The 25,038-nt window shown below is 37.4% G+C and overlaps 1 long non-coding RNA gene across 3 annotated transcripts; it reads left to right on the forward strand.

Annotated features, from left to right (window-relative positions):
* The first annotated feature begins 2,934 nt into the window (after positions 1–2,934).
* LOC142548071 (uncharacterized) lies at positions 2,935–18,661 on the forward strand. 3 transcript variants are annotated; one of them, XR_012820863.1, is made up of 3 exons: positions 2,935–3,157; positions 4,366–4,476; positions 18,403–18,661. It is a non-coding gene; the product is annotated as an uncharacterized LOC142548071 (long non-coding RNA). The 3 variants fall into 3 exon arrangements; XR_012820861.1 differs by lacking the exon at positions 18,403–18,661 and adding an exon at positions 5,550–5,575; XR_012820862.1 differs by lacking the exon at positions 18,403–18,661 and adding an exon at positions 5,550–5,575 and having other exon boundaries at positions 2,969–3,157; positions 4,372–4,476.
* The last annotated feature ends 6,377 nt before the right edge of the window (positions 18,662–25,038 follow it).

Genomic DNA, 25,038 nt, shown 5'->3' on the forward strand with positions numbered 1-25,038 from the left:
TGACACATAGACGTTAAAGAAGTGTTGGCTGGAAGGTGCTGCCTTCAGTCTAGACTAAGAGTTCAGTTAGGCAGTGGGTAAGTCCTAAGCTGGGTGGGTTTGTACAAGTAGCTGTATAAATCCAAGTCTTCTAGTGGATCCTACCCGAAGTGGTAGAATATGTCACATAAGAGCATTTGAAGTCTCCAAACATCCATAAACATATATTGTGTATTTAACTGATTAACTGCTGTTTTAAAACTATTTGGATCAGCAAGAGTATCGTCAGTTCAGTTTTCACCGTAACTGAACTGACGTATGCGAAAACCGATCTCCTTTATTTCAGTTATTCAATTTACATAAGTTAAAACGCTTTCAAATATTACAGCTTTCTTCACGAAGAATTACTTCGAGTGTCTTTCGCTTGGTCTTAAAACCAAACTCGATTTAATTCATCGGTGTTAACATTCTTAGAAACGAGCTATTGCAGCTCATTGGAGAATATTGTGTTTGAAGCATCCCAAAGATTCTCAGCACACGATCCTTTAGATAAGTACACCAAATCAAGTATACAACAGAAGAAATAAAGGGAAAGTTCAGAGTTGGAAGTTACCAGGTTGAGCGCCCGAGACACTTACTTCATCAACTACCCGATCTATAAGGTCCTCAGCCAGAGCACTCAACTCGTATGCTATCAAATTTTCCTCCGAAAGGAGAGAATAAGAAGATATTTTTTCCCCTCCACCAGGTCTTGGCTTCGGAGGTAAGGCTCCTCAAATTTGTAGGAGCGGGGAAGAGAGGGTTGTGAAGGAGGAGAAGGAAGAAACCCGGTCAAGCAAGAGAGGGGAGCCGTGAGTTGTATATATAAAACACTTCCTTTCATCCTTTCTGGGAATAGTGGATATCATCAAAGAAGCGAGATTTTAGCCAGGCAGATAACGAGAAAGCATTATCTCCCATCCAGCAGACAAAGAAATAGTGAAGAATAAGGGGGTTAATGAAGAGATTGTGCATTTTGAAGAGGATGTAGGTCGAGGCCATAATCCGGAAGGAGTTGGAGTGAAATTGGTTTACAAGTACACCAAGAACTTGGCAACCTTGATATAGAAGGAGGGGACGAGAAATCTGATACCATTCTTAACCTGGTCCTTGAAAAAGGAAGTAAAAACAGGAGGAGGGTATTCGGCCTTATCAGAGGGGCTGGGAATCAAGATGGGAAAAGAAGAAGGGATAGAACCGAGAGCTCGGAGTTCCTCGTCAGCTCCCGATCGCAGAGTGCTGCTCATTGAAGCAAACCAAGGAACCTCAGGGATCTCAGAGCGAGAAGGAGAGGAAGCCCTAGCTTTGCCCTTGCCCTTTTTCAGAGCTTGGGAAAGGCCAGAAGCAGAAGGTTTTAGGGTTTTGGGTTTTGAAATGGGCTGGGTGGAAAAATGCTTTTGGGGTGAAGACAAAGAGGAATCGGAGTGCATTGTGATGGACTCGTAACCCGACGAGCCACGTGCATTCGCACCAGAGGTAGAGGAAGTAGAATTTGATATTTTCAAAGAAGTGGAGGAGAAAAACTTACGAGTTGATCAGAGGAGTGACTGGTTGAAAACTGGAAATCGCCGAAACAAGAGGGACAAGAGCGCGGAGAAGAGAGTGTAGTAGGAAGAATGCGAGATTGTAAAAGTGGTAAATGAAGTGGTTCTGTTGTTTTATATAGGTAAGGAGAAGTGATCTCAGCCGTTGATCTAACAGACATTCGGACGGTCGGGGTGCGCTTCGGAAATTGTGTAAGGATATGAATAAACAGGCTCGAAAATTGAGGCATTTCAGACTGACAACTTTCTCGGAATTCGAAGCGTTTTGGGCCGTTTAAATTCTAGGACACACGTCATCAAGACATCAGCCCTACCACTCGAGAATATGAAACAACAAAAATTTTCTAAAGCCCGAGAGACAGAGGCCACGGCATCTCATTCTGAAGCATGGGAGACATGAGGCCCCAACATCTTATTCTAAAGACCGGGAGACATGAGGCCCCGACATCTTATTTCATGTCCAAGAGGCATGAAGCTCCAATGCTTTTATAAGCCAGAATTGATTATCTTTCTGTTGAAGTTCAAGCATGACTGATCGAGACAGCGAGTATGACTCTAGCCCGACTATTTAAAGAGGGAGTGGTGATACTCTCGGAAGAGCCCGATCATGGATGACCCGGGACACTATATGGATAGCCCAAATCAGGGTAAGTTTGCAGGAGGAGTTCGTTAGAAGCCGGGCAGGTGATTGCCCAGGACATCTTCTCCCCTAGTTATAAGAAGCCCGAGCTTTCATACAAGTTCTCGGGAAGCTTTTTACCCGGGCCACCTCGAAAGTAACACCTCACTCGAGTGCACTATTATGAGATACCTTATGCTTGATAATCATTACTGTCAGAATTACTAGGGTTTGGCGTGTCAGAGAAGTTGTCAGAAGTAGAGTATGGGCAGCCATCTTACACTAATGAGTAAGTGAGCACTGAAAACAAGGTAATAATTGATTTCCTTTCTATAAATAACAGGTATGTTTTACATTCAAAAGATTCTGGATTTGGCATTCACGTATATTAGCACATATACAGCCTTTTTCCTTCATCTTCACCTGCTGACTTAAGTATCGGAGTGGCCACGCCGGATACCCCTCCGGCGCCCATTCACGAGTTCATCTTCTTGTTTGCAGGTCACGGTTGCAGCCATAACTGACATATATATCTTCACCTCAGGATATATTTTCCTTGCTCGTCTTTTCCTTAACAAAACTCTTACCCGATTCTGCGCATTGCCCGATCCAACTCACTCAATTCAATCAGATCACATCAATGAATTACCTTCAATATTGCAACTTTGAACAAAAAAAAATTAAATAATAATAACTCATATTCCAAATTATTACGTAATTTTCATATTAATAAACTAACTTTAAATCGTAAAACAAAAAACGTTTTTTGATTAACAATGAAAAATGCCCCACCGCTCACCAGATTTGGGGAAAATAAAAATTCATTTTCTCACGCGCACACACTCATCTGTTTCCCGCACACACTCAGCAACCGTGGGCGAAAAAATTTGGGCAATTGGGTAAAGCGACCGTTTCTCGCCGATTCAAGCCAAAAGTCACGGTGATTATCGGCGTCCTGGAGAGCCTTCTGTTCCAGGTATGCAATTTGTGTCGGCCACTGCCGTTCCCGTTGTCAAATTATTCAATATTATCGAGCCCCTGAGTGGTACCGGTTTAGTGGATTTCTATCATATTCAAGGACTTGATAGCCACGTTTAGATAATTGTCCTGTAAAATTCATCTCTATCACGTACCCTGATAGTGGATATATATGCTGGATAATCGAGAAAGTACGCTAAAGGTTTCGAAGAACGTGTATGCTAATTCCGTTCAGAAATACCCATTAATGAATATTTAACGGCTGGTGGTCAAATTTTGATTTTTAATTATGTTATGGTGCTACATTTGCATATAGATCGTGTTCAAGTTTTCTAAAGTGGTGATGTTATCCTCACAAATATTAAAAGCAAAATAATGGAGGAAAGTTTGAGAAAATAAATTTCTATCAATTGAGCATGTCCATATTTAATGAAGATCAATTTTAAAATAATTCCATTTCCAATCAATGCAAGAAGTGGGAAAATTCATTTGAAGATTTGAAATATAAAGAGTTAAAGTGGACGAAGCTCATGGAGGAAATTACTTAATTATGAGCTAGATTTATTTTATCTTTGACCCGAAAACAATTTTTATTTTATTATTTTTGTATTATTTTATTATGCTAGTTTTGTGGCTTAAATAAGACTTATTTTAAGTCCATATTACATTTTTAGCTTAGAGTTCTTATACACATCCCATAGGAAAATATTTTTTAGGTTATAGATAATTATTTAGAGTCTTATTAGGACTCTTGAGAGTAATTATCTAGGTAGGATAATTAATTGTATAAATGAACATTGAACTCATAATTTTGAGGGAGATTATTTAAATCATCTTTTCAAACAATTGAGAGCATTGTGCTTGTTATTTCACTTTTACGTGAAACACTAAAATCAAGCTTATGGATTTCAACTTTGTGGCGTTTGTCGACTTGTTGTTCTTATGTTCTAAAGGACAAGTACTTTGTGGATTTAGGATTTGTGGCGTCGTTTCTTCTTATTGTTTTGGTTCCTACCTCGTTTATAGGTAACGGGTCCAAACACGCAATTGAAGCTACCTTTAAGTTCTTGGGGTTTTGTTCCAATTATTGATATCGGGTTTTCACCGGCGTTGTCTGGGTTCATGTCACTAGTTTGATATTGGGTTCATGCACATTGGTGTTGGTTCTCTATCATGTGGAGTTGATCATGGATGTTTTTCTTTAAGATACAGAGATGGAAGGAAGAATAGTTAAAGAACTCTACTCCCGCGTCTTGCAGTCAACTAGTGTTGAAGGCATAGGATCAACTTCAACCCAAGCTCATCAAAATCTGCATGGTAAGAGAAATGCAATTAGCTATTACTGATTTCAGGTTCTTGCTCAGTTATGATAAGTTTGGGTGTGTGTCCTGATGCAACTCTAAGGATTTCAAGCTGTTTAGTGAAGCTCGGATTTCAATTTCCTTGGATAAATAATAAAAAATCTATTCTACCTAACAATAATGACACCATATGTTTGTGCTTATATTAAGGACACAAATAGTTTTTGTTTCTTCCAATCAGATACTAACTGGAAATTTTTTTGGAATTCACCAGCATGCTTACCATCCACCATTTAGCTTACAGAAGCTTTTGTCGGTGTTGCATTCTTATATGTGAAAGTCACACATGAATTGGCTGGCACATTGATACGATCCTTGAATCGTATTGGGCAGACAGGGATTCTAAAAGCTTTTTCCCTTCCCCCAAACAATGCATTCCATTTTCATTGAGGGATATCAAATGAAACAGAATAATTCCTGATATATTCCCTCAAAATTCTTATCCCCCTCTTGTTTATTTTTTTCTGGTGCATTCTATTTTCATTCAGGGATATCAAATGAAACAGAAAAGTTTCCGATATTTCCTCTAAATTCTCATCTCCCACTTGTTTATTCTTTTCTTGTGCGAACCCAAGTTCAAGTTGAGAAAATTCTATTGATACGGATTTAGGTCGTATTGTAGATTGTGTTCTTTGTCGTTCTCAACGGCTTCTGGTTATGTTAACAAGAAAAGAGGAGTGAAAATACAAAAAATTTGATAATTTTGCATCTTGAGAAAACAATATTGCAAAAATCTGGACAAATGCTAGCTCAAAGTTAAATTATAGTTGGCTCCTTTGTATTGAACTTCAAAGTTCGAACTTCATTGTTGGGGGGTCATTGTTGGGGGGTTACAAAGTGTTCTTGTCTGAGTGGTGGAAATATTTCTACTCATTCTTTTCAGATTTTTGGAACTGTTTTTGAACTTCGTCTCATTATGTCGTCTTCAATGAATTTCTTTTCATCATCACATCTCAAAGTAGAATCCTCGCGCGATGGTTTAGCATTTTTATGAAAAAACACCAAAAACTTTGTTGTATATATCCTCAGACAGTGAACTCGATGATTTGTGGTATACATACGTCTGTGCTCACTTGCTAGTTCTTAATAATATTAATAATCAAAGTTATTTTATAATGACTCTGTTTTAGATTATAATTGTACTTATTTTAAAGTATTATTAATCAATTAAATAAGTTATTATTTTCATTACACCCAAACAAACTACATCATTAATGAGACGTCATTGAATTAAGAGTTTAAAAGATGCAAAATACAGAACGGGGTTCATTCAAGGGGAAGTTGGTGAAAAATTCCCAATCAAAACATTTCTTTGGGTTCACTCCCTACCAACAAAATTGTGGTACTATGTCATACAAAATGTGGTACACTTCATGTGGAAATGTGGTACTAAAAAAGTACCCAGGGACTGAACACAAAAAAAATCGACGGCTGGGGATTTAATGCCAATTTCCTGTTCATTCAACACCATAGGATTGGAAAATAAGAAAGCGACTTTAGCCAACTTATTAGCAACGACATTAGCCTATCACCGCACCAACTTGAGGCCGAATTCAAGTACCACATGCAACAATATTTTATCAACAATTGATCCGAACTTTGAAATATCTAGAATCACACAGTGCACTATATCAAATACTCGAATTGCACCATATTCAAACCCATTTTATGTATCTATGACATCGTTTCCAACAAATCAATGGCTTCAGCTTCCTCAAGAATTTGTATACTGTTAGAGTTGTGCCCAGCAAGTCAACTTGTGGCTCAGACTTTTATTGAATCAGATGTAAAATAATTTTTATTTTAATAATATTTTACGATTTTATTCGATTATGACATTATATTTTATCTGTATACCCATGGTAGATAAAGTCCTTGAATATACAATAGGTACCATGATATCTGTCTCGAACGTAATATCATGAAACTCATTAGGAACTGTACCGTCTATTCTAAATAGGTTCCTAGTCGAATCAACCGCTTAAAACAAGGATAAAGGTCGCTCGAGCTCGAGACTAGCATATGTGATGTAAACGCCATGTTTCATTGGCAAGGGCATGAAGATGTTCATTCACACAAATGGGTGATCATATGATGATGAACTGAACAACCTTCCCTCGGACTGTCTAAGTGCTTCTCACATATCAAGTGGAATAGTCCCTGTTGCGTGTTTTCTTGATTGCTCGCAAGCGCACGACGTCAAGTTATAGTAAAATATATTATTGAGTACAAGTGTCAGTGTGTATATATATGTATATTAATTCTTATGATTAAAATAGTCTTGACTTTATTTAGAAAAATCAATTTAAGGATTTGATTTTATGAATGACTAAATTGAAAATGGATTTAAAAATAAATAAATATAGATATATATAACACCAAATTTTAGCAAATAATTTTAGCAAATAACAATGGGATAAAAGATCTAGAGGTCCGATTTCACGCAACTATCCACCATGTGTAATTCTTATTTGCTTTGTTATAAAAGTCTTTTTTATTCATTAGCGAAAATCCTATTATTATCTACTCCCTCTTCCAAGTAATAAGTAGATATTTGTTATCTAAAAATGAATTGTGACATTCCCATCAACAATTTACAATTAAATAACACAAGCAGCACTAGATTCTCTATAGGCTTCGATAGCATTATAGGCCTTCCGAACTCTAAAAATACCATTGATGTATTTGATCTTTTTCTTGTTTATAATTTTCTCTTCCAAGTGATAAATTGTAAACATATAAATCATTCAAAATATGGCCAATAAATTGAAAGTATTAAGATTAGAACAATACAAATGAACAATATGAAGAACTTAAATAACTTAATTTATAACTTCTAACACATGGTTTCTAGTTTTGTTCCATCATTCCTCTAGAATTAAAACTTAGTTCATAATAACACAATCAAAACAACAAAACATGGTTTTAAAATAAGACATAACAAATGAAAAACAAAGGAAAGAAGAACTTAGAACAAGAGTTTGAAGAGCTGATTTTGTTCCCGGAGTTGTACAAAAGATTTCTTCCAAACTTGATGAATTTGATCTTGAATCTAGTAGTAGCCTCCTTCACTCTTTCCTTGGCTCCCCAATACCCTAGATAGTAGCAAAATGATCTCTTAATATAGTCGAGACAAGATAGAAGTCGTAGCACTCAAAATTCTCAAACTTCCACGCACAGCACACAAAGTTACAGAATTTTCGGATTCTGCTTTTCGAAGACCGCGGGTGCGGTGAAGAACAGACCGCGGGTGCGGTCCTCTTTCTGGTGTATGAGCGCAGGTGCGCTGCCTATTTCAGTGCGGGTGCACTAGCTTACCGCGGGTGCGGTACATGAATAAGCGCGGGTGCGCTGCAGCTACTGTATTTTTTTATCTTTTTGCACTTTCCAATTCAACACTTTTAATACTTCACACTCTTATTCTATACTTCGAAACTATAACAACAAAAACAACAACAAATCAAATAAACTGCTCAAGAATCACATAATTCTAAGTTAAAAACAGGTAATAAAAGTGAAATAAATTACACTTATCAAACTCCCCCAAACTTAGGATTTTGCTAGTCTCGAGCAAAATAAAAACACACAAACAAACAAGTCATGAAATTTTTTTTAAAAGAACATGGCCTCAAGATAATTTAACTAAATCTTCATGCAATCACAAGTTAAATCAATCCAACCAATTTTTCATCCGAATATAATCATGAAATCGGTTAATTTTCTTAACTTCTAATCTCTTCAACTAATGTTTCAAAACATTCTCAATCAATTTCAATTTTTACAAACACAAATCAAGAGTTCTTTTCCGGTAAATATTGTGTTCAAAGCAATATTCATTCAAGAAAGGAATACACAATAAATATTTGATGCAATGAGGTGTGTGTAAAATTGATCATGATTCGTACTCAATGGAAGTGTTTATCGATTGTCCATAGGCTAAATCCTCCCAATCCCTCTCCACTAGTATATTGGACAACTATGACTAGGTTAATAGGATTTTCAATTGTTGTAATGTTAGGTCTTGGTTTATAGCTACAAATGAAGATTATGAATTCAAATAAGGGAGTAAATTGAATTTTTATTCTTTTGCATATTCCACTTTTTCTTTTATCTCCATTTTTTATTCATTTCATCTCTTTTTCTCTCTTTTTTCTCCAACTTCTTCAATGAAACATCATTCATTTTTTTTTCTTTTGTAGGAGAATATCAATTTTTTTAATCTTTTGAATTCTTACTCCCTTGAGAAGGTAGGAAATAATTGTATAAGATATTCAAAAGGTTGGTAAATGTGGGCTACTTGAAAGGATATCGAATGGGGGTCTTTTACACATATTAACGTGTGCCATTCGAATTCATATAAGCTACAAAGAGGTGACAAATGATAAAAATTTTATTTGGTAGCTTGAAAGGCTCAATCGATCCAAAAATCACCTAAATCATTCCTAAATCATAGTTTGTCCGTATTTCGCCTCGAGTGTTGTTTGGATAGTTCTAGACAAAATCTCAATTCACTAACACAAAGTAGAATCTAATCATATCAACCAAATACATATATATTCAAAAGAAAAGTGCTTGGCTTCCAAGAAATTTCAAGAACACAGTTCTTTTTCTCATATAGGCTCAAGAGGGCATCAAATGAATCTTTATGAACAATATAAATAGGCCCAAATAAAATCAAAGATTGCCTCAATCATATATGTGTTTACAAAAATTTATTTTAATGTCAAATGAAAATTACAAAGTTGTATAGAAATTATAAGTTTCAAATTTACCAAATCTCATGATTGTTCTCTAAATTTTTCAAATTGATTGATGAACATTAATGAAATGCATGACCTTTCTTCTCAATACAAAAATTTTGACCATCATTGGCCATTTCAAAAATTTTCATGACTATGACACTACAAACACACAAGCAACAAACTCACAAGAAAAAATAAAACACTCAAATAAAACTAAATAAAATGAACAACACACAAAATAAAACACACAAAATAAAATAATATCTCTCCCCCAAAATTAAATATGTGCATCGTCTTCGATGTAAATGATCATGAAAGTTAGAGGAATACACATACCTCGGACAATGACCGTCAGTGGTCATTGTCATCCTCATCATCTGCTCCTTCTTGTGGTGGGTGATATTCAGGCGGATCATATGCGGGTGGCCATTGCGGAGGTTGTGGAAATGGATTACCAGATGTGGAAGCGGATGGAAATTGTTGAGCCTAGACAGATGTGAAATCCATCATATAATCCATGAATGTATCGGTCCTAAACCGAAACGCGTCCATGTCTTGGCGTTGTTGGCGCATTTCCTCTTCCAAATAAGTTAATCTATCTCGCACATTTATTCGTTGCGATTGTGTTCGTTGTTGTTGGACCTGAGCATGGTCACGTCTTTCAGCAGCTCTTCGGTTGAATTCTCTTTGAGCTTCACGTATATCTTGTTGATCAGATGTCAGTGACCTATGTGGTTGAATTATCACAATGGCATTTTTTGGTTTCAACAATTCTTCGTTTGCTGCCCAAGTCACTCCCGCATAATGGCATAAGTCTGTGATAAGAGAAGGGTGGAGGAGTCCACTAGGAGAGTTACCTTTTGTATAATCTAGCATTGAGTTATGAAGCAATTGACCTAAATCAATTGTCTTTCCCGTTAAGATGCAAAAAATCAGGATTGCCCTCTCCTTGATGACGGTGGTAGTATGTTCAGTGGGCTTAATCCTAGCCGAAATGAAGGAATACCAATCTTTGGCAACATTGTTCAAATCAGATTTGGCCAGGCTTAAATGAACATCTTCTCTCATTCGCCACTCTGCTCCCTCGATGCAAATAGTCTGAAGAATATCATTATAATCAACTTCCTCGTTCCGGTATTGTTCATATTCATCATGCATCATTGGAGAGATACCATACATTGTGTTGATCGTATGCGCATCAAAAGCTACCATCTTGCCTCGCACCAAAACCTTCAAGTGATCATGCTTAACCTTAAGGTTAGCATAAAATTCTCTTACCAAGGAAATAATCGCATCCGGTGCTGGCTTGCCAAACTCCTCCCAGTGCCTAGCAGTAAGCATGAATCCAATTTCAGTTCGTCGGAAGCTCAAGTCAAAGCCCCTCTCTTTCACAATGCTCTTGTTTAGAATTTTGCCATAGTTTTCCTCCGCTTTCTCGTCCCAAAACTTGTTTGCATCATAATTTGCAGATGATGATGCACCCTTTGATTGTTTCTTTCTTGGAGGCATTTTATCGAACACTTTCAACTCACCAAATTCCCTTCAATCTAATTCACAAAACTAGATGATTCTTTCACACCCCCAAACTTGTTAACCACAATGACTACACCTCAACAATATACCCACCAATTCAATCAACAATATCAAGAATGTACTCCACTAAATTTCAATTTCTTTCATAACCAATGGCACGAAAAATTTCTGAATTTCAAAGCCAATATAGTATGTAATTGCTCACCTTGGTTGTTGAAATGATTCTTGTAAGAACAAAATCGAAGCTCCAATCAATTATTTGTGAAAATTTTCGAGCCTCCTTTCAAACCCTAGGTTGGTGTTGATTTTGTGGAATGAAGATGGATGTTGGATGAAATGATTAAAGGTATGAATGTGTGGAGTGGGAAATGTGTATTTGGGAGAAAAAAATCGAGTATGAAATGTGTTTTTGAGTGAGTATTTCGAAGTGAAGAAGAGGTGGAGTAGAATTGTTCTTTGTTATGTCCAATGTGTGCTTGTTTCAAACTTTAAAAACATCGACCGCGGGGGCGGTCATAAACACACCGCGGGTGCGGTTTTGGCTCTGGAAAATTTTTATTTTTCGATCTTCAGCAACCGCGGGTGCGGTGTAACATGTAGCGCGGGTGCGGTCTTGGTTCTATAAAACAGCGCGGGTGCACTAACAAAATGACCGCGGGTGCGCTTGGCCTGCTGGAATTTTTCATTCTTTTGAATCCACAACAACCGCTGGTGCGGTGTTAATTTTACCGCGGGTGCGGTAAGCTCTCGGCCAATCCAATGCAGGTGCTCTCCTGAAAATACCGCGGGTGCGATCTAGCTACTGGAATTTTTAAATTTTAGATTCAATAGCTACTGCAGGTGCGACACATTTCCAGTGCGGGTGCACTCTTTGAAGTTTTTTTCTCCTCCAATTTTTAGTCCTGGAAAACAACTGAAATTCATAAGATTTGGGAAGATACAAGAATACATTATACCAAAAATACACAACCTAAAATAATAATACAAGAGTAAAAGCAAAATCAAAAACGAAATGTAATAAAGAAACAAAAAAAATTTGGGTTGCCTCCCAAAAAGCGCTTGGTTTAACGTCGTCAGCCCGACTATACCAATTCTGTTCATGGTGGTTCGCTCAACCCAATGATGTCGATATTCCTTACTTCAGTTCCATAATAAGGCTTAATCCGCTGACCATTCACCTTGAAAGTTCTTCCATCGTTGCATTTTAACTCGATAGCCCCATGAAGGTATACTGTTTCTACAACAAATGGCCCTGACCAACGCGGCTTCAACTTACCAGGAAACAACTTCAGACGAGAATTGAATAATAATACTTGTTGCCCCGGTTTGAGCTCCCTTCGAACAATGATTTTGTCATGCCATTTTTTAGTCTGCTCTTTGTAGATCTTGGCATTCTCATATGCGTCATTTCGGAATTCTTCCATTTCATTTACTTGCAATTTTCTAACATCGCCAGATGCTTTTAAGTCAAAGTTCAACTTCTTAATTGCCCAGAATGCTCGGTGCTCCAACTCAAGTGGCAAGTGACATGCTTTTCCAAATACGAGCCTATAGGGAGACATCTCAATAGGTGTTTTGAATGCGGTTCGGTATGCCCATAGTGCATCATCCAACTTGAGTGCCCAATCCTTCCGGTTACTGTTGACTGTCTTCTCCAATATTTGTTTAATTTTCCGGTTGGATATTTCAGCTTGTCCATTCGATGGGGGTGATACGCCAGTGCCACTTTATGCTTCACACTGTATTTAGCCAAAAGTGAGTTGAAAATGTTATTGCAAAAATGCGTACCTTCGTCACTTATAATGGCTCTCGGTGTTCCGAACCTCGTGAAGATGTTCTTATGCACGAATTTAGCTACAACACGAGCATCATTAGTATTGGTGGCGATTGCTTCCACCCATTTTGAAACATAATCCACAGCTAATAAAATATAAGAATTACCAAAAGAAGGGGGAAAAGGGTCCCATGAAATCAATGCCCCAAACGTCAAAAAGTTCTACTTCCAAAATATTCTTAAGTGGTAGTTCGTGACGTCTAGAAATGTTTCCTAACCTTTGGCATCTATAACACGATTTTACTAAGGTATAACTATTTTTAAACAAACTAGGCCAATAGAAACCAGATTGCAATACCTTAGCTGCTGTTCGTGTTGCTCCAAAATGTCCACCATAAGGTGACGAGTGTCATTGTTCCAGAATTTTGTTTGCATCGTCGCCATCCACGCATCTCCTTATAACTTGGTCAGCACATCTCTTGAATACGTATGGATCATCCCATAGGTAAAACTTTACATCGTGAATGAATTTCTTTTGGTGATAACTCAAATCTGGAAGAAGAGTACCACAAGACAAGAATTTAGCTATATCAGCAAACAATGGGAGTTTAGAATTTACCTCAAAAAGCTGTTCGTCTGGAAATGCTTCTTTTATGATTCCTTCATCTTTTTTATCGTCAAGTTCGAGTCGTGACAAGTGGTCAGCCACTTGATTTTCACACCCCTTCCTATCTTTCACTTCAAAATCAAATTCTTGGAGCAATAAAATCCACCTCATCAAGCGTGATTTTGCATCCTTCTTGGCAAAAAGGTATCGAATAGCTGCATGATCAGTGAAAACAATTACCTTTGTGCCGACCAAGTAAGGTCTAAACTTGTCAAATGCAAACACTACTGCAAGCATCTCCTTTTCAGTAGTTGTGTAATTTTGCTGTGCAGCATCCATGGTTCGACTTGCATAGTAGATTGATCTAAAAAATTTATCACGCTTTTGGCCCAACACCACACCTACTGCATAATCACTAGCATCGCACATCAATTTGAAGGGCTCCTTCCAATCTGGTACTATCATGATTGGTGTTGTCACCAATGCCTTCTTGATCTTCTCAAATGCCTGCAGACAATTATCATCAAAAATAAAGTTGATTCTTTTTCAAGCAAATTACACAAAGGTTTAGAAATCTTAGAAAAATCTTTGATAAATCTACGATAAAACCCGGCGTGTCCTAAGAAACTCCTTATCCCTTTGATGTTCTTCGGTGGTGGAAGCTTTTCAATTGCAACCACTTTGGCTCTGTCTATCTCTAATCCCTTAGAAGACACTTTATGTCCAAGAACAATACCCTCTTGGACCATAAAATGACATTTTTCCCAATTAAGAACTAAGTTCTTTTCTTGACATCTCTCCAAAACATGGGAATTGTTATGTAAACAGTGATCAAATGAAGAGCCAAATACCGAGAAATCATCCATGAAAACTTCCATGATGTCTTCCACCATGTCTGCAAATATGGCCATCATATACCTCTGAAAAGTAGCAGGTGCATTACATAGTCCAAAAGGCATCCTCCTAAAAGCAAACGTGCCATAGGGGCACGTGAAAGTTGTCTTCTCTTGATCCTCCGGTGCTATAGCAATCTGGTTATAACCTGAATAACCATCTAAAAAACAGTAGTGACAATAAACAGCAAGTCTATCAAGCATTTGATCAATAAAAGGTAATGGAAAATGATCTTTCCGTGTGGCGTTGTTCAACTTCCTATAATCAATACATACTCGCCATCCAGTTACAGTACGAGTAGATATTAGTTCATCATTTTCATTCTTTACCAGTCATTCCACCCTTTTTAGGCACTACTTGCACATGAGACACCCAACTGCTGTCAGAAATAGCATATATAACTCCAGCATTTAACAATTTCAACACTTCATTTTTCACTACCTCCTTCATGGCTAGATTTAACCTTCTCTGATGATCCACATAAGGAGCGTATGACTCCTCCATTAAAATCCTATGCATGCATATGGTGGGACTAATCCCCTTGATATCAGAAATCGACCACCCATATGCAGTTTTAAATTTCCTCAACACTCTCAACAATTTCTCTTTTTCATCTAAAGTAAGAAAGGAAGAGATAATTACCGGATATGTTGACTTTCTCACCCAAGAAAGCATAGCAAAGATGACTTGGCAATTCCTTCAAAACAGGGGATGAATGTATAATCTCTGAACACTTTTCTTCATCCAACTTCTCCTTTGCGGCTTCCTTCACCTTTGGCAACTCCTCAAGAGCCAAAAGTTGCTCTCTCAATTCCCAATCATCATCATCAACTCTACCAACAGTACTAGAAAGGCATCTTTCTAATGGATCTTTTACTGTATGACTTATACCAATCTCAGCAACACAAGAGTCAATTATATTTATGCTTTTACAAGTAATCACCTCGTCGTTACCTTTAATAGCCTTATAGATGTTGAATATCACAGCTTCCCCACCAACTCTCAAGGTGAGTTCTCCTTTGTGTATATCTATCAATGCTTTTCCAGTGGCTAAGAAGGGTCGCCCAAAAATCAATGGAGAATCTTGATCTTCCTCCATATCAAGTATTACAAAATCAGCGGGGAAGATAAACTTGTCAACTTTTGCCAAAACATCTTCAACAATTCCACGAGGATAGGTGAGTGACCTATCTGCAAGTTGCAAAGTTATAGTGGTTGGTTTTACCTCCCCAAGCTTCAAGTCCCTGTAAATAGAAAATGGCATAAGATTAATACTTGCTCCAAGATCACATAAAGCTTTATTAACATGATTACCACCAATAATGCAAGGAATAGTAAAACTCCCTGAATCTTTTAGTTTTTGTGGTAACTTCTTTTGGAGAATGGCGCTACACTCTTCCGTCAACTTTACTGTCTCGAACTCTTGCAGCTTCCTCTTCTTTGACATCACATCTTTTATGAACTTTGCATAATTTGGCATTTGCTCTAAAGCATCAGCAAATGGAATGTTGATGTGAATCTTCTTGAAAATTTCCAAAAATTTTGCAAATTGATCATCAATAATCTTCTACCTAAATCTCTGTGGGTATGGAAGAGTCGTGTAGAACCCGTAAATCAGTCTACGTATAAGCCATGCATAATTCTAGATTTTTAAAATTTAATTGACTTCATTGCATGATTATTTTAAAGGCATTTCTTTGAAGTTAATTATTTTATTATTTCATGCAGTAGTTTGATTTTTCAGTTATTTCAGTGAGGCCGGACTGGAGTTGGAGCTTTGAGATAGAATTTAAGATTCGAGAAATATTTCCAGAAGTTAATTTAGCTAGCAAGTAAGTTCATCTAAGTTAAAAAGGATGTTTTGAGGATTTAATTTAATTACTTGAGGTGATTAAGAAATAAGCTCATTTAAGTAACTTAATTAAGGGATTAATTCACTAAATTAATTAAGGATTAGTGAGATTTTTAAGGGTTATAAATTTACTAGCTAGAAAACATTTTTCCTTCCATTTATTAGATGAATTTTCGGCCCCTTAGATGATTAAGCATTGATATGCCAACTCAACACCTTTGACTCTTTCTTTGTATTTAATTAGTAGGATAATTCTTTTATTTTTGGGAGCACGATTTAATTAATGATCAACCTTATCCTCACCTAGTCTAGATGGTAATTGATCGGTCATCTCACCCCAAGATGCACCAACAAATCATTTGATATCAAACTAGAATTCAAAATTTAAAAAGGTGAAGACTTGGTCTTGAGTTATCCCCTATATCTTGCACCCCCACTTCCCTCACTCTCCTAACCATCATTCTCCCTCCCCCATGACCGAAATTCAGAGCTTATAGAGTAGAAAAATCGTGACCCTCATAGCCTAGAACAAGAGTGAAAGTCGAGAGCAAGGAAAAAAAAAGGAGAGAAGCGCTCCACCTCCTCCGCGCCGAGTCGTCGTATTCTTTTCGTTTTTATTTCAAACGAAAACCAAGGCATGTCTAGATTCTTTCAAACCTCAATCAAGTCCTATTATCAATTATTTTCATTGCATGATCATGATTTTTTTGGCCATAAACCGAAACACACCAAGAAATTTCAGAAAAATATAACATGCAGATTTTCGGTTTCCATGACAAGCTTCACGGGTTCTCTTGTTTTGACGTTTCAGGTGGATGGCTCGACTCCATGCTCCCAAGGCGGCTCCTAGACATGTAATAGGATGCATTAGGACCATGTTGGTCCATTCATTCAGTCCCCATGCTTGCTGGAAAAACCGAAATCACAGCAAGCTCCCCATAGGTGCAGAGTTGTGTTCGAAAATTCAGTTTTGTTGTCCAAGGGTAAGGATCTGATCATGGCTGCCCTAGGGGCCTATAGCCCTGGTTGGATCACTCCCCTAGCATGTCTAAGACGTGACTAAGTCGCCCTTTTGGTGGCTTGGTCCATGGCTCATCGGTTTTTACATAAAACATCAAGTCAGCCCCCTCCCCTCTCGGCCCCTTCGGTTTTGACAGCACATGTACTTCGAGTTGGTTGGTTTGGTGTAGATCTTGGTTGGCCTATGGTCCTTAGCCACTGTTCATACCATGCCCCTAGATGTCTAGATCGTGCCATGGTCAATCAAATGGCCACTGAAACGACACGAGACAGCAATCAAAACAAAACACTACACACGCACGCATGAGGGCCCTCGGTAAGAACTTTCGGGTGGTTGCTGGAATGAGGCGAATTGTGGCTAGCCTAGGGCCCTTAGCCATGGTTCAAATCATTCCTTGGGACGTTGTGGAGAGGCTTTGGTCGGTGGTTCAAGCCTCAATGGCCAAAAGTCTCGCAAACGACGCGATGCAAGCAAGGTTGCAGCTGCTGGAAATTTACAGCAAGTTGCTGTGTCGGTTCGGAGGCTCGTTTGAGTTCTTGGTTGGCTTTTAGCCTGTGGCCTTGGACTGGACAGTGCCTCATCGAGTTAGGAAGGTCGTGTTTTTGACCGTTCGTGATTCGGATCATTTTTGAGGTCGTACGAGAATTTACGGTGCGATGTGCCAAATTGACTCTCGAAAGAGCGTTTCTTGTTTTGGCCTCCATTTCACCTAGATTTCGACCCTCATCATTTTAGGAGCATTAGTTCATAATTTTAAGCGTATTTTAATCATGACTATACGTCGGTTCAGTGTTGGTTCGGGTTGGTTCGGAGTCATGATTAAATACGAAGTCGGTAGACGTAATTGTCGCATTTTCAAACGTAAATTGCATGATTGGTCAAGTTTAAGCTATTGCATATTTTTCATGACAGTTAGGTTGCAGCGAGCCTGGGGACGATCCAATCCAATCCAGTTGGTAAAATTACAGGATTTTTTTTCATTATGCCAGTTAATTATATTACGTGCATGAAAAATAGAAAATACTTATTTTTGAGATTTATGCGATATGGCTTGTGGTCAATTCACTATTATGGGAGCATTATTTTATACGGTCGCCAGTGACCGATCAGTTCAGTTTGGTACCACCCGGTCGCCAGTGACCGGCCAGCTCAGTTCAGTTTTATACTCCCCGGTAGCCAGTTACCGATCAGTTCAGTTCAGTGCAGAGGCCACAGGCGTAGACCATAATCTCAACAGAAAATTTTTACCAGTTATTTCAGTACAGGGCTCCAAGGAGCAAACATTTTTACTATGATTTCAGTTCAGTTATGCACGTATTATAATTGCTCAGTACAAGTTATTTTCAGTATGCCTCATGACATGATATTTTATCTCATGCACATTTTACTTCAGTATTTACTCGTTACCTACGATATTTGCATGCTGAGTCTTTAGGCTCACTAGACTTGATTGTTGTAGGTACTGATGAGGCCAGGGCCGAGGGCGGGGACCAGTGAGCCAGCTTGGGTCGGCAGTAGTGGCACCCGAGGACCTCAGTTTCAGCACTTGCCATTTTTTATGCTCAGAGATTTTATCAGCTGTTGAATATTTTTAAATTGTTATTTTCGGCAAACTTTATTTTCTTCCGCTGCTATATATTTTTTTAAAACATTGAACTTGATTCATCAGTTGATTTTATGGTTGAGGCACTCCATTTATTATAAAAGAAAAATTTTTAATTTTCCGCAAATTTTCAAGCAAGGATTTTCAGGCCTCGACAAGTCGGCTTAAATACTGGAGGTTGTTCAACTTCAACTTCAGCTTTGGATCCCTCGGTTTCAACTTCTTCAACTGTCTTCTCGCTTTCCTCATTCTCTTTGGATTTTTTAACCTCAAGTTCTCTTCCACTTCTCAAAGTTACAGCTTTGCATTGCTCCTTTGGATTCACTTCAGTATTACTTGGGAATTGATCTCTATTTTGATCTCTCAATGCATTAGCCAACTGTCCGATCTGTGTTTCCAATGATTTCATTGTGGCACCCATATTTCCCATGTGAGTTTCCATGCCATCAAGACGAGATTCAGTCCTAGCCATCCTTTTACTAGATTCAACAACAAATGTCCCAACTAGATCCTCAAGTGAAGGTTTTCCTTCCCCTTTGATGTATTGAACCCCGGTGGAGGATTCAACACATTCTTATTATTAGCATATGAAAAATTCTCATGATTTCTCAAACCAGGATGATAAGTGTTATGGGGAGGGTTACCTCGATATCCTCCGTAGCCACCAAAATTCTTATTGTTGATATAATGAGCCTCATCAGGAATTTGGGGTTCATTAGTAACAACCGATGCATTTTCAACCTCTAGTGTACTAGCTTTATTCATAGCTGCAATTTGAGTTGTTAAAGCTGAAACTTGTGCGGTGAGTGATGTAATAGGATCTATGGCATAAATTCCAGCTGGTCAAATCATATGCTTGATCAGGTGATTTTGCAAATATCGTGCCACCAGCTGCTGCATCCACAGTGCCTCTTGTTTGTCCGTTCAAACCATTATAAAACAATTCAATCTGTACCCAATCTTCAAAACCATGGTTTGGACACCTCCTCAACAACTCCTTATACCGTTCCCATGCCTCATATAATTGCTCAAAGTCAGTCTGCCTAAAAGTACTTATCTCAATTTTCAACTGTGCAGACTTCGCAGGTGGAAAATATTTAGCATGGAACTTGGTTGCTAACTCCTGCCATGTAGTGATACTCCCCAAAGGAAGTGATTGGAGCCATCCTCTTGCTTGGTCCCTAAGAGAAAAAGAAAACAAACGCAATCAAATTATATCATCAGAAACACCATTTATTTTTACCGTGTCAGTGATTTCAAGGAATGTTCTGAGATGTAAATGAGGATCTGCGGTAGCTGCTCCCCCAAACTGATTCTGTTGAAACATGAGTGATTTCAAGGAATGTTCTGAGATGTAGATGAGGATCTGCGGTAGCTGCTCCCCCAAACTGATTCTGTTGAACCATGTTTATTAATGCAGGCTTGAGTTTAAGTTGTTTGCATTAATAGTCCCTCGTGCTATTCCTGAATAATGAGTATTTAATACCGGCCTAAGATGATCTCTGATGGGTATTGCAGGGGTAGATTTTCATTATCTCTGTTGTCAGCCATTGCTTGAATCTCTTCTCTTCTTGCATTTCTTAATCTTCTTGCGGTTCTTTCGATCTCAGGATCAAAGATAAGAAAGTCAAGATTTTGCGATCTTCGCATGCACTTTCAAACAAGGATAAGAAACAATTCAATGTTTAATGTAATACAATAAAAACAACTCTAAATTAAAATCAAGACTAATTGGTAACAATACTAATATAAATTTAAAATAAACACTCCCCGGCAATGGCGTCAAAAACTTGTTGCGTGTTTTCTTGATTGCTCGCAAGCGCACGACGTCAAGTTATAGTAAAATATATTATTGAGTACAAGTGTCGATCCCACGAGGAGTGTGTATATAAATGTATATTAATGCTTATGATTAAAATAGTCTTGACTTTATTTAGAAAAATCAATTTAAGGATTTGACTTTATGAATGACTAAATTGAAAATGGATTTAAAAATAAATAAATATAGATATATATAACACCAAATTTTAGCAAATAATTTTAGCAAATAACAATGAGATAAAAGATCTAGAGGTCTGATTTCACGCAACTATCCACCATGTGTAATTCTTATTAGCTTTGTTATAAAAGTCCTTTTTATTCATTAGCAAAAATCTTATTATTATCTACTCCCTCTTCCAAGTAATAAGTAGATATTTGTTATCTAAAAATGAATTGTGACATTCCCATCAACAATTTACAATTAAATAACACAAGCAACACTAGATTCTCTACAGGCTTCGATAGCATTATAGGCCTTCCGAACTCTAAAAATACCATTGATGTATTTGATATTTTTCTTATTTATAATTTCCTCTTCCGAGTGATAAATTGTAAACATATAAATCATTCAAAATATGGCCAATAAATTGAAAGCATTAAGATTAGAACAATACAAATGAACAATATGAAGAACTTAAATAACTTAATTTATAACTTTTAACACATGGTTTCTAGTTTTGTTCCATCATTCCTCTAGAATTAAAACTTAGTTCATAATAACACAATCAAAACAACAAAACATGGTTTTAAAATAAGACATAACAAATGAAAAACAAAGGAAAGAAGAACTTAGAACAAGAGTTTGAAGAGCTGATTCCGTTCCCGGAGTTGTACAAAAGATTTCTTCCAAACTTGATGAATTTGATATTGAATCTAGTAGTAGCCTCCTTCACTCTTTCCTTGGCTCCCCAATACCCTAGATAGTAGCAAAATGATCTCTTAATATAGTCCAGACAAGATAGAAGTCGTAGCACTCAAAAGTCTCAAACTTCCACGCGCAGCACACAAAGTTGCAGAATTTCCGGATTCTGCTTTTCGAAGACCGCGGGTGCGGTGAAGAACAGACCGCGGGTGCGGTCCTCTTTCTGGTGTATGAGCGCAGGTGCGCTGCCTATTTCAGTGCGGGTGCACTAGCTTACCGCGGATGCGGTACATGAATAAGCGCGGGTGCGCTGCAGCTACTATATTTTTTTATCTTTTTGCACTTTTCAATTCAACACTTTTAATACTTCACACTCTTATTCTATACTTCGAAACTATAACAACAAAAACAACAACAAATCAAATAAACTGCTCAAGAATCACATAATTCTAAGTTAAAAATAGGTAATAAAAATGAAATAAATTACACTTATCAGTCCCATTTATGGTTGTACACCATTAGTCCTTTGAACTGGGATAATATAGGGACTATATGTACTAGCATGCACTTTGATCCGTTTACCGACTTCATTGAGGGTCATCAGGCGGCAAGGTTGAGTGTAGTTTCGAAATACGTAAGAGAAAATGCACTATAGTCGGGATTCACCGTTTGCCTACGGGTGAATATATCCTATGTGATCTGATGAGTTAATAGTGCAAGGAGTCTCTAGCCAGAGCAAGAAATGCGCTTTAGGGAAATGTGTTTTCTTAGTTTCACATATCATGCCACTATTAATACTCAAAGATAAATCACATCGTTATCGAATTCATATGCAACTCTCGATATATCAATGGTTGCATATTAGATCGGGATATACGTGTTGAAGGGACCATACTGTACGGTAACCATGACTAAAAGTTCTTGCTAACACTATCAGTGATACATAGGGGATCATGAGGCGATGCTACTAGACGCTCTTACCATGATCCGATGGATGTAATCAGAAATGAATTCTGACATTCTTGATCAAGGAGTTGATGAAAAGGATGATGCTAACTAGGGTAAGCCCGAATAAGAATAAATGTTATTTTGAATCACATGGAGTTGTGAACCCACGGCTAGCTGTATCCCTGAACCATTGAGGGTCACACAAGTAACTGATTATGTTTACTCGTTGAGGTAGTCATATTGCAAGGAGTTGAAATTTGACGATTATAGTTTGATGGTGATCAAACATGAAGGTTATAAAGGAGTTTATGAACAAGACTTGTATCCTTGATACATCGACGATCTCTGATCGTCGATCGAGGTTACAATGAGTTCGGAATCATTTATTTAGTGGATTTAGAATATATTAATTAAATGTTGATACAAGTAGTTATGACTATTAATATGTACACATACTATTATTATTATAAATATCATGTGTTATCAAAAATTGACAAACACATAATATAATAAATAATAATATAAGGATTTAAAATAATAAAAAATTGTAGAGTTCTAGTACAATAAGGACTAAGAGTCCTTGTGTGAGATAGACTCCTAATTGGATTAAGAGTCAACCTCTATAAAGACACCACGAAGAATCATAATTTGACACACAATTTTTGCAACATAATTTTGCACAAAAAACACCACAAATCCTCTCCAATTCCTTGACCAAAGCTCTCGGTCACCTTCATCTTTTGAAGGAAAAATTTCGGCCATCAAGAGTCTTCCACCGCCGCGCCGCCGTCACTGCACTTTCTTCGAATTTTGGAAATTTGGAGACACTCTCAACGCACAAATCGCTTTCTATTTCTAGTGCAAACCATGCGAGGAACCAAGCTTCTGATCGTGGACCTGATTAGACGATCAAATCCGGTGTACCGTTCATAGAGAAATACAAGAAGGACTATCTCGGCTTAAAAACCGGAATAGTTTGGAGTCCAGCGTAGAATACGTGCAGGTATAAACCCTAAAACCCTATGAATGGTTTGTTAAACACTTGAAGCCCAAGCAACGTTTCGATTGTCGAAACGAAAACTTTTAAACTTCCGTTGCGTTATGGGTGCGAGAATACAATGTCCTAAAACTGATATCAGAGCCAGTAATTCTCATCGTGTGTTTTAATCTTTAAATTGTGTTGAGTATATTATTTCTAACCGCGTAAGAATTTTGGAGGAAATCACATCACATGAAAACTGTTTTTTTTTTTAAAAAAGGGCAATGCGCCCAGGCACCCGCTGCACGTCTGGGTAGCCAGAATAATTTTAAATAATAATAAAAAATTTTGGGGCAAGGCTGTCCTGCCCATCGCGGGCACGCGGATGCCCGTCGAATGCTGCCCGATCTATGGGCAGGCAGCTGCGAAACTGGCTGCCCAAGATCAGTCCAACTAGGACTCTTCCTTAGGGCGATTTTCCAAATTTTCATAAATTTGGGGTTAAATTGATATTTTATGAAAGTACATAAGATTTTATCTCTTCAATAATTTTTGAAACTAATTTATTACAAAATAAATAATTGAAATAGGATTTTAATTATTTATGGTAAAAGTGTTTTATAAGAAATTTAATTATTTGAAGTTAAATAAAAGTATTTTTTTAATTTGATAATTATGACGGTTAGTGATAATTTGACGAGATATACGATTTGTTGATAATATGTGATATTATCAGATTAATAGAATATATGATATTATATGGTAAAAGAATTATCGAGATCTATGACCAATGTGCTAGGTGTATGTTACGATATTTTACGTGTTGTAATTTTTGATAATTTGATAATTAAAAGTGGACCTGATTTACGGTCCGTTATCACCTCCTAAATTTATATCTCAATGTTCCATGGATATTTTAGTAGGAGATCAAGATTTGTAGAAGGTGGGCCGATACTCGAAAGGTGTGTAAAATATTGGAAGCTTACATAATATTGCATTTGCATCCCTGAATTTACCTAGGCCATGGACATGGATCCGTATATGGCTCGTATGGATCAATTAGCTCTCGGTTATCGATAATCCTTTATTATTTATGATGTCTATGATATATTATAAATAATCATTATGTGCGTTATTATTAATATAATAAAAAGAGTGGCATAAATCCGGCAATCATACAAACAATCATGACACAAGTTTTAAAATTAATGATGAGAAAAAAATTTAAAATTAAAATATCTCATTTTGGATGAGATCCAAAATTTAAATCAAGTCTATTAAAAAGATAATTAAAAGAAACTTTAATAATTCCTCGCCTTCCATCAACGGTGGTTTTATGATGAACGCTACCTGCGATCAGTGTCTGGCTTATATTTTTGGCGAGGCCTCGACGCCGGAAAGCTGTGACTTCCACTGACATATTTGATGTGAACTACGTGGAACTTCCATGACTTCGGCTAATATTATTAAAAGATCTCATGACGACCGTCCACTAAGGTTTGATATTGATGGGTCGGGCTCGACACGTGAAGAGAAAGAAGATCATATTATTGCACCCCTCCTCAAATGTGAGGCAAAACTACGCAAGGGTTGCAAAGAGTTTCAATTGGGCTCTATCTTTTGGGAATTACGATTGGCTGATATTATTCGGGATCATTATTTCCCAATTGGGTCTTGCATACTCACTAAAGAAATTGGATTTCTCGTTTTCATCAGAGGGTGGTGAAAATGTCAAAATGGTGCGAGACAATTCGTAAACACAAGTCCATATTTTACGTCTTAAAAATATTTTAAAATCGTCAGTAATGTTTATTCTGTTTTATTTTCAGTATATTTACAATGTCATCTCGAAACCCACTATATGTTATACTCAATCAAAACA

Source organism: Primulina tabacum, chromosome 6, assembly GCF_025594145.1.
Source record: "Primulina tabacum isolate GXHZ01 chromosome 6, ASM2559414v2, whole genome shotgun sequence".
Taxonomy (NCBI): Eukaryota; Viridiplantae; Streptophyta; class Magnoliopsida; order Lamiales; family Gesneriaceae; genus Primulina; species Primulina tabacum.